General features: G+C 41.5%; 1 pseudogene; it reads right to left on the minus strand.

Annotated features, from left to right (window-relative positions):
• Positions 1–2,670: 2,670 nt before the first annotated feature.
• On the minus strand, positions 2,671–5,295 carry LOC140629201 (small ribosomal subunit protein eS6-like; annotated as a pseudogene).
• Between the last annotated feature and the right edge of the window lie 3,339 nt (positions 5,296–8,634).

Consider the following 8,634-nt stretch of genomic DNA (forward strand, 5'->3'; position numbering starts at 1 on the left):
AGAACCACTACAAGAAATAGAGAATGGGATTTATTCTAGGGATTTGTTGTTAGGCAGTTGTGAAAGCAAGTGGGGCAACTGTGTAAGCTACTGCCTCTCCTTCTGGTTGGAGCCTGGAGTCACCACGAGTCACTGATTCAGGAGAAAATCCTGGATGTGCATGAGAACGGGGGCAACGTGGAATTCACAAGGAGGCAAATACATGCAAACTGAACCTACATCTGTCACTCACTGACTCAAACTCAGTGCTGTAGGAATCTGCAGGAGAAGTGGGCCCACTTGCCATAAGTTGCACCACATTGGGCTCAGGCCACAGAGAAGCAGGAGGAGGATACCCAGCAGGACCCAGAGGTCGTCCACTAGCACGCTAGGAAGGTGATGCAGCAGATGAGCTCCAACATGCATGAGCTATAGCAGTGCCTGGAGCCCTGCAATGTCCTTCAGAGGTTAATGACTGCAGCTTCACTCCTGCTTTTCAGATCTTATGCATATTTCTCCTATGCCCATGCCTAACCCAGAGAAAATTCTGGGAAATGTAGTTCTGGCCTAGATAGGTTGGCACATATGAGTGAAACCATATGATGATTGTCCTCTGATTGATGTATTTCACTCAGCATAATACCCTCCAGTTCCATCCATGTCGAAGCAAATGGTAGATATTTGCCCTTTCTGAGGAATGAGTAATATTCCATTGTATATATAGACCACATCTTCTTTATTCATTCATCTGTCGAAGGACATCGTGGCTCCTTCCACAGTTTGGAAGGACAACTGCTGCTATGTGGACATTGCTGCTATGAACATTGGGATGTAGGTGTCCTGGCATTTCACTACATCAGTATCTTTGGGGTAAATACTTAGTAGTGCAATTGCTGGGTCATAGGGTAGCTCTATTTTTAACTTCTTGAGGAATCTCCACACTGTTTTCCAGTGTCTGCACCAGTTTACATTCCCACCAACAGTGCAAGAGGGTTCCCCCTTCTCCACATCCTCTCCAACATGTGTTGTTTCCTGTCTTGTTAATTTTCGCTATTCTCATTGATGTGAGGTGGTATCTCATTGTGGTTTTGATTTGTATAGTCCATTGGAGAAGGAAAATCATCATAGGGTTTCACTCATACGTGGAATATAAGAAATAGTGAAAGGGGGATCCCTGAGTGGCGCAGCGGTTTGGCGCCTGCCTTTGGCCCAGGGCGCGATCCTGGAGACCCGGGATCGAGTCCCACGTCGGGCTCCCGGTGCGTGGAGCCTGCTTCTCCCTCTGCCTGTGTCTCTGCCTCTCTCTCTCTCTCTCTCTCTCTGTGACTATCATAAATAAAAATTTAAAAAAAAAAAAAAAAAAAAAAAAAAGAAATAGTGAAAGGGAAATAAGGGAAAGGAGGGAAACTGAGTGGGAAAAATTAAAGGGAGATAAACCATGAGAGATTCCTAACTCTGGGAAACAAACAAAGGGTTGCGGAGGGGGAATGGGGTAACTGAGTGATGGGCACTGAGGGGACTTGATGGGATGAGCACTGGGTGTTATAATATATGTTGGCAAATCGAACTTCAATAAAAACCAAAAAAAAATTTTTTAATGTTAAAAAAGAAAAGCAAAACAAAACAGCAACAACAAAAAACTAAAACTCTCCCCAAATAAATAGTTTTCTATTCAAGGCCAAAAAAAAAAAAAAAAAAAAAGATAGGTTGGCACATTATAAAGCCACCACATGCAGGAATAGTATTGTCTTGTTTCTTGTTTTACTGATGAATCAGAATCCCAAGGACCTAAAACAGCCTGGAACATTGTATAGGTGCTTTAAAAAAATAGTTGATGGGGGTGCCTGGGTGGCTCAGGTGGTTAAGCATCTGCCTTCAGCTCAGGTCATGATCCCCAGAGTCCTGGGATTGAGCCTCTTGTCAGACTCCCTGCTCAGTGGGGAGTCTGCTTCTCCCTCTCTCCCCTGCTCATGCTCTCTCTTGCCATCTCTCTCACTATCTCTCTCTCTCTCTCTCTCTCTCTCTCAAATAAAAAAATAGAATCTTTTTTAAAAATAATAATTGATAAATGAATGAATGAATGATATTTGATGGATATTGATTCATGCCAGCTCCTCTGCTAGTATGTAAGTTCATGAGAGCAGAGAGCATGTGCTTTATGGCCACCATTGTATCATCAGCATCTAGCACACACATTCACTCTCTGTGCAAGCTCTTGTTCCAGGAAACCCTTCCCAGTAGCCAAAAATAGATATCTAATGGTATCTCTACAAGAATGCCAAAGGGTAGCCAACACAGACCCATAGCAACATTTCCTAAAATCCTTTCTCCAAACTCCAAAGCTGCCCCCAAATATTGATTCTTCTCTCTCTTACCTTTCTATGAAAATCTCCTTATCCCCTACACCCCATCCACCACCAAGCACCCTAACACACATCAGAAGACTGCAGTGAGCTGGCAAATTCAATCTCCCTTAAATTATATATGTGTGTGAGTGTGTATGTGTGTGTCTGTATTCATATATATAATTTTATTTTCTCCCTCCTACTGAATGAATGAACAAAGAAACAGACAAAACAAGTGAATGAATGAATTTGAAAACTAGTGACCTAAACTACCATTCTTCCTTTAGCAACCCTGCAATTACAGGAGCTCTTTACTAACAGTAGGACTGGGAACACATGACAAATTAAGACTTTTGGATTTTTTTTTTAAGATTTATTTGTTTATTCATGAGAGACAGAGAGAAGTAGAGACATAGGCAGAAGGAGAAATGGGCTCCTCGCAGGGGGCGCAATGTGGGACTCGATCCTAGGACCCTGGGATCACACCCTACTTTCGGCTCAGCAACCGCTGAGCCACCCAGGTGTCCCAAGTCTTTTGGATATTATGTGATAGAATCAAATCAAGTGATTTTTCAAATATATATGTATATATATATATACATATATAGTACCTGAACACATATGTGGGTGGAAATATTCTGCAAACTACTGGGTCATTACGATCCACGATTATTGAGAAAATTACACAGATGCTAGGAGATAAGAAATCATGATTATTGAGAAAATTACACAGATGCTAGGAGATAAGAGTTTGTCATTTAAAATATTTTTAAAAGATGATTTTGTTTCCTGCCTTTGTTTCTATTAAGTAATAGTAATAAAGTCAAGATTATTGACTTCATAAAGGCACTGACAATAAAGAAATAGGTAATATAAAAATATGGAATTTAGCTTTGAAACACTATATATGTATATACATATGCATGTATGCATATATAAAAACACACTTGCAACGTATACATAACATTTATATTCAGGAAAAGTGTTGTAAAATTTACCCCCTGATAACTCACAAAGTCAATAATCTTCAGGCAAAAATAATCCAGCCTTAGCCTTCTTCAAACAGAGAGTTAAATGTTCTCTGGATATAATAGAGAATAGAAAACAAAGAACAGGGTTGTACATCTCTGGCACATCTCAAGCAAAGCAAAGAAATTCCCAGGAAATCCCCAACCCACTGCCACATTCATTCTGGACCAAGCTCCAATTCAGGAGGCAGGTGAATTGTACACCCTCCTGAAGCTTCTTTCCTAGAACAAAGATAATGACTTTCCCTAGACTTCACCCTCAAATCAGGGAACAACTTCATATTATCTGAAAGATGATCCAATATGTGTGAATAATAATAAACCCAAAGGTAAAAAAAATCCTTCAGCCACTGGGGTTTGTGACCAAATGATTCTGAAATCAGTCATCTCCAGAAAAAATTTTCCTGTCTTCCCTGGGACAAACTATACACATAGTCCTCACTAATTTTTCCGTCACTCTGCAGCGGCTGGACTCAAACAATTTTGGAGTTGTTTATAAACACAAACCACTATCAATTGTTGGATAAAGTCCCCATAACCTCAAAGTGAACTGTTTCTACGAAGAAATAGCACTGCTCAGCAATGAGTGAGCTAGAGATACAGACACCTATAAAAGCCAACTTTGTGACTCATTGTTAAGTGGTTGCCTTAAAAGAATTATGGTTGTGAATCAATCTGCAATCAATTCTCTACAAATGAAAGCTCTAGCTAACTTAGTTCAGTGAATCATATAAATCCAGAGGAACAATGTGAAAAATTTCCTGGCTGACAGCGAGAAACCCAGGAAGACACATTTTTAATGTCTGATCTTATTTGTTAAACTTAGAAAATCTCATCCTTGACTGGACTCAGACTTAGAGGTAGAAGTTCTCAGAGCGGACAGCCTCCACCTCTCAGCCATCTGTTCCTGGTATTTTTCTTTAGCTTCCTTCATTCTCAAGGCCAAACGTTTAGCCTACTCTGCAGCCTCTTATTTTCCGTAGTACGCTGTTTCTTCAGAGCCATACGCCGATGTTTGTGTTGGAAGATGTATGGAGTAACAAGATGCCGAGTCTTGGCTGCTTTGGTTCTAGGTTACTCACCTTCTTTATTTAGGGGCTTGCTCACAACATACTGGTGGGCATCATCCTTAGAGAGACTGAAGAGTTTGTGGATTCTCCTAGCTCTTTTGGACTCCCCGTGAGAAGGCGTAGTAGTATCAGTAAGCCAGGAAGGTCCTTCTCCCCTTTTTCACAATGACCAAGTTGAGAGCACTGAGACTGGCATCCACAAGGCAACCCTGAACAGCTCTGCACTTTCTTTCTCCGGTCCTCCCTGGTCTGTAGCAGGAGCACCCCTCACTCAGCAGCAGGTGGACACAGCTGTGGGTCTGGACCGCCTGCTTCATGGGGAAGCCTACCCTGTCATCGCCACCACTGATTCAGGCCATGTAACCCTTCCATTCTTCACCCAGAGCAGCAGCAGCAGCGTCTGTGGCCATATGCTTCTCATAACAGGTATGAGGTTTGTATCCATCGTCCACTTCAATGAGTTTCTGGCAGCCAATAGCTGGGAAAGAGATGTTCACCTTCATCTTGAAGCAGCCTCCTCCCCGCCGAGACAGCACTGTTTTTATATGGCAAGAGGTACCTGTCTGCTCTGAGAGTGCTCTACACTTCCTAAATGCATGACCTCAGTTATTCATTCAGAGAATGTGACCAAGCCCCTTTGAGCTTACAATATTAATCACTTGGAAATAATGAACTTGACTTTCACTTTGAAAGAACAAGGCATAAAAGGAACAGAAAGTTCCACCACTTACCCTCCTGCATTTTCTGCTTTACGCAGGGGAAAGAGGAAATGACTCAGCTTCCTCCAACTCCTGGCCATCCTCATTTCTCCAACTTATTTCTGCATACATGGTAAAAATCCTATATTCGTTCAGCAAATGCTTATAGAGAATGTACTATGTGTCAAGTACTTTGGACAAACATACATAACCTCTCCTGCCAAATTTATTATTAAATGTATTTTTTCCAATTGTGCTTCTGATATTTTTCTTTGGTTTAGAACGATATTTGCAACAGTTCTTTAAATTTAACTTGTGGATCTCTTGTGTTTAGAGCAAACCATTTTGTACAAGAATTTTCCCATTACTGAGTTTCCTATCTTTAGACCAGCTAGAGTCATTTTTTTTTTTTTTTTTTTTTTTTTAGGGAACCTTCTTTGGTAACTACTGAGCTTACCTTTTCAGAAATGGAACTATATATATAATAATAATAAAATTATTGTACCCTGTACCAAATCTTTGCCCATATCTCCCTATAATCTATGCTCTTCTAAACTTTAATACTATAGAGAGTATACCAGAGTAAAATAGGATTTGCTTCCTTTGCAGGCCACCTGATTTTCTCCCTGGATGCTTTGGAAGAATTTAAAATTTTTAAAAATTACCAAGGTGTGCCTAGGTAAGTTTTCATTAATATAGGCAGATGCTGCATGAGTGATTTCCAAATACATAATCAGGGCTCCCACAGATCAGGCAAGTTTTCCTCTTTTATGTATCTGAATGTCACTCTCAGTCTTTTGCTCTAATCTCCTTTTTTTAGAAACCTCAATTATCTCTGTTTAATCACTACCTTCTGATTCTTAGCTATTCATTTGTCATTAAATTCTTTGTCCTTTTTCTCTCCATCCTGAAAAGTGAGTTCTCCATTTTTCTCTTCAATATTGGCTCTTCTGGTTTTTCCCTGCTTACTCAGCCCAAAGGTAAGGCTTTCTCTAGCCTGGTGTTTCCCCTACAAACTGAAAGGATGGGTTTACTTATTTCTCCTGACTGTCCTTGGCATTCTTCTGTCAGATAATGATGCAGAGGGCCGATTGATGTCAATGTCTATTTCCTATTCAGCCTCAAGTAAATGGTATGCAGCAGAAGCCAAGGGCATTTCCAGTAGAGAAATGTCTCTACACAGCTTCTTCCCAACTATTGGTGAAGCTGCAAAACCTCCAGCATTCTGCTTATGGCTTGCTCTTCGCCAGGCCTCCATGCCAGGTAACAGCGGTGCCTCTGCCCAGTCCCTTCTTGGTCCTGCTGCCAGCCAAATCAGGCACAAGCCACCCTGCTGGATGTGTTCCCTGTGGCTGCTGCATGAAAACAGCTGCCTCCTACTGCTGTTAACTCTAGTTCCCTGGGCTGCTGGAGTGGAATAGAAACCCAACAGTGTGTTCTCTAGGACCCCAAGACCAGCCCCACACATTTCCACCCTGTACTCAACAGAAGTGGGGATGTTCAATGGAACAGAATAGAGAATCCAGAAGCAGACCCTCAAATTTATGGTCAGCTATTATTCAACAAAGGAGGAAAGTCTATCCACTGGAAAAAAAGACAGTCTCTTCAATAAATGGTGCTGGGAAAATTGGACATCCACATGCAGAAGAATGAAACTAGACCACTCTCTTGCACCATACACAGAGATAAACTCAAAATGGATGAAAGATCTAAATGCGAGACAAGGTTCCATCAAAATCCTAGAGGAGAACACAGGCAACACCCTTTTTGAACTCGGCCACAGTAACTTCTTGCAAGATACATCCATGAAGGCAAGAGAAACAAAAGCAAAAATGAACTATTGGGACTTCATCAAGATAACAAGCTTTTGCACAGCAAAGGATACAGTCAACAAAACTAAAAGACAACCTACAGAATGGGAGAAGATATTTGCAAATGACATATCAGATAAAGGGCTAGTTTCCAAGATCTATAAAGGACGTATTAAACTCAACAGCAAAGAAACAAACAATCCAATCATGAAATGGGCAAAAGACATGAACAGAAATCTCACAGAGGAAGACATAGACATGGCCAACACGCACGTGAGAAAATGCTCCGCATCACTTGCCATCAGGGAACTACACTTCAAAACCACAATGAGATACCACCTCACACCAGTGAGAATGGGGAAAATTAACAAGGCAGGAAACCACAAATGTTGGAGAGGATGCAGAGAAAAGGGAACCCTCTTGCACTGTTGGTGGGAATGTGAACTGGTGCAGCCACTCTGGAAAACCGTGTGGAGGTTCCTCAAAGAGTTAAAAATAGACCTGCCCTACGACCCAGCAATTGCACTCCTGGGGATTTACCCCAAAGATACAGATGCAATGAAACGCCGGGACACCTGCACCCCGATGTTTATAGCAACAATGTCCACAATAGCCAAACTGTGGAAGGAGCCTTGGTGTCCATCGAAAGATGAATGGATAAAGAAGATGCCTTTTATGTATACAATGGAATATTACTCAGCCATTAGAAACGACAAATACCCACCATTTGCTTAGAAATGGATGGAACTGGAGGGTATTATGCTGAGTGGAATAAGTCAATCGGAGAAGGACAAAGGGCTCATTCATTTGGGGAATATAAAAAAATAGTGAAAGGGAATAAAGGGGAAAGGAGAAAAAAATGAGTGGGAAATATCAGAAAGGGAGACAGAACATGAGAGACTCCTAACTTTGGGAAACGAACTAGGGGTGGTAGAAGAGGAGGTGGGTGGGTGTGGGAGTGACTGGGTGATGGGCACTGAAGGGGGGGCACTTGATGGGATGAGCACTGGGTGTTATTCTATATGTTGGCAATTTGAACACCAATAAAAAATAAATTTATATATAAAAAAAAGAAATGGGGATGTTAAACTCAATCAGGTTCTCTCCTCCCTGATGGCATCTGAGTGCAACTCCCCGTCATGCTGTCCTGCCCAGAATAATGACAGCATTCACAAACCCTGGACATTCTCTTTGCCATTAACCAAGGTTGAATTGAGCTACAAGATAAAATCCACCATATGCATTTTAAATCCTGTATCCAGTTCATAATATGCCACATATTATTACCTAGAAACCACAACACTGAAGCATTATTTTGCAATAGTTTTGATTCTTCTCTTGGTACATTTGAATATCCTCCCCCAAAAACACATGAGAAAGCTGGAAAGTTATCTCCTCTCTTTCTTTGCTAAAACTATCTTCTTACTTTTCTCCGAGTTCTAAACCTAACTGAGGTGTCCTAGGTCAGCAATCTATGGCCAAGGCTGCTGCCAGAGAAACACAGATGCACAGATTGTTTGACCTTGGGTGTACAAACACAGACAACCCTTTGTAACAACATTCTCACCTCAGAGTTTGCAAAGTGCTTGCACATGAGCTATTTCTCTTACTCTTCATGAGATCTATGCAAGAGCGAAAACATGACTATCTCTTTCTCACAGATCATGGGAATGTGCTCAGCATCCTTCCCAGCTCTGCCCACC

This window comes from Canis lupus (genome assembly GCF_048164855.1).
Source record: "Canis lupus baileyi chromosome 3 unlocalized genomic scaffold, mCanLup2.hap1 SUPER_3_unloc_1, whole genome shotgun sequence".
Taxonomy (NCBI): Eukaryota; Metazoa; Chordata; class Mammalia; order Carnivora; family Canidae; genus Canis; species Canis lupus.